Raw genomic sequence first — 2,500 nt, 5'->3', positions numbered from 1 at the left:
GAAGAAATTCAAGCAAGCGCGGGTAAACGGCGGGAGTAACTATGACTCTCTTAAGGCTCACATGATGCGTCATATACGGATCCTCTCTCTCCACTCCTCAGCATCCTAGCGATGTCGAGTGGAGGATGGTTCGCTTAGCCTCTCGGTGGGAAATCCTAGCTCTGGCCTTCTCGTGGCAGGGGTCGTGAGAGGTTCTTAGGAAGATTATGCTCGCGTATAACTCTTCCGAAGTTCCTCGACAGACAGAGCGGGGTGAACTTTTCGGGGCTTGGGGGTTGCCGCCCCCCCTGCCCTTGTTTCAGCTGGCCCCAACAAAACGAAGAAACCAGGTAGCGGTACTCCCACAGGAGACACCGCGCCAGCCGTTGGGTCAGCATCCGACGCCGCCAGTTCGGGTCGAGCCGCTGTGCCTGCCATCACATGTCCTGAGTGCCACCGGACCTTCACCACGAAGACGGGTCTTGGAGTACATCGTCGCCGTGCCCATCCTGCCGCAGCCAACGCAGAGGTGACCACCGAGAGGGTAAAGGCCAGGTGGTCTAGTGAAGAGCTGCTACGCCTGGCCCACTCTGAAGCAGCACTTACGCTCAAGGGCACCCGGTTCCTAAATCAAGAGCTTGCAAAGGCGTTCCCAAATCGTTCACTTGAGTCCATTAAGGGGCAGCGTCGTGGAACAGCCTATAGGAACCAGGTTGCCGAGTTTGTTGCTGCCCTCTCTGCTGTTGGGGCGGGGTCGCCTCCATCTGTTGCAGCTGTGGAGCCAGCCGGTTCCTGTGCAGCATCCCCCTCTCCGTCTGCAGCTGTGGATACTGTCGACCAAGCTGTCTGGTCGGCCCTGGCAGCCCTCCCGTCGTCTGGGTCTAGGTATAAAGCAGTCGATGACATCCTGGCGCTTGGGCCAACAACATCGGCCTCAGTCATAATGGGCATGCTGTCGGCTGCCCTTGACGCCATCGGCAGCAGGGAACCATCACCATCACCTAATCCTGTTGCCTCTCGCCGGATGTCAGAGCCACGAGCGACGAAGTGGGCCCTGCGGAGGAGGGAGTACGCCCTCTGTCAGCGGGCCTTCTCTAAGAGCGCTGCTCGCTGCATCAGCGGCCTTCTGGATGGAACGCTCCTTCACCCACCACCCCCTATTCCTGGGTTGGTGGAGTTTTGGAAGGACCTTTTCACCCGGCGACCATCTGGCCGGGTGGACCGTCTGGAGGGTCGGCTGTTGCCTTCCTCCATCGAGGTTCCCTTCGAACAGCTGTGGGCGCCTATTACGATGGAGGAAGTTGCTTCAGCGCTCCCCCCTCGTCGCTCTGCTGCAGGCCCAGACCGACTTACACCGGCCCAGATTCGCCGTATACCCCGTGAGGTCCTCCTTAAAATCCTTAACCTCTTCCTCTTGACCCGTCGCCTCCCATCCCGTCTTCTCCTAGCCCGTACATCCCTGTTGCACAAGAAGGCCGCCCCAGCATCCCCCGCTGACTTCCGTCCGATCACGGTTTGCTCAGTCCTCGCTAGGGTCTTCCATAAGATCCTGGCGGGCCGTCTGATGCGGACCTGTGTGCTGGATGGGCGTCAGCGGGCTTTCCTTCCTCAGGATGGGATGCTGCACAATACGTTCTTGTTGGACTTGGCGATGACTCAGGCCAGGGCGAACTGTCGCTCCCTCTATGTTGCGTCCCTGGACGTGTCCAAGGCTTTCGACTCGCTGGACCATGGTGCCCTGAGGCCCGCCCTGAGGGCACATGGTCTGCCCGACGAGTTCATTGGATACGTCCTGGGATGCTATGAGGATGGGGTGACGATGATCTCTGGTCCTGGGATGTCGCTGGGTCCAGTGCGGCCTTCAAGGGGTGTTAGGCAGGGTGATCCACTCTCTCCTATCCTTTTCAACCTGTCCTTAGACCTCATGCTTGCTCGCCTCCCAGATTACATTGGTGCCAATGTGATGGGACGACGTCTCAACGCTGCTGCCTTTGCTGACGACCTCCTGCTGTTCGCCGAGACTCCAGGAGGGCTCCAGGACCTTATTGATGCAGCAACATCTGCCCTTGGGGACCTTGGTCTCCAAGTCAATCCCGGAAAGTGCTTCACTCTCGCCCTGACGGCTTCTGGCCGTGAGAAGAAGATCAAGGTCGACGACACCGCGACCTTCAGGGCTGGGTATACCATCCTCCCAGCCCTGGGGATCGAGAGCACTTTCCGGTATCTTGGCCTGGAGTTCTCCACGAGCGGACGCAGCCTCTTTCATCCGAGGCGGGAGGTCGAGCGACAGCTGACCGTCCTGTCCAAGGCACCACTAAAGCCACAACAGCGTTTGCACGCCCTCAGAACCGTCGTCTTGCCAGGGATACACCATGGCCTGGCCCTTTCGAGGACCCGGCTAGGAGCCCTGTCAGCAATGGACACCACCATCCGTGCAGCAATTAGATCTTGGTTGTGCCTGCCAGCGGACGTCCCTGTTGGTTACTTCCATGCCCCTGTGTCATCTGGGGGGCTGGGAGTG

General features: G+C 59.4%; 1 pseudogene; it reads left to right on the top strand.

Annotated features, from left to right (window-relative positions):
- The window catches only part of LOC126475577 (large subunit ribosomal RNA), a 7,771-nt pseudogene that overhangs the window by 2,829 nt on the left and 2,442 nt on the right, over positions 1 to 2,500 (top strand).

This window comes from Schistocerca serialis, chromosome 4 (assembly GCF_023864345.2).
Source record: "Schistocerca serialis cubense isolate TAMUIC-IGC-003099 chromosome 4, iqSchSeri2.2, whole genome shotgun sequence".
NCBI lineage: Eukaryota > Metazoa > Arthropoda > Insecta > Orthoptera > Acrididae > Schistocerca > Schistocerca serialis.
Note: the sequence above shows the minus strand (reverse complement) of the source record. Positions and strands in the feature narration are given on the sequence as shown.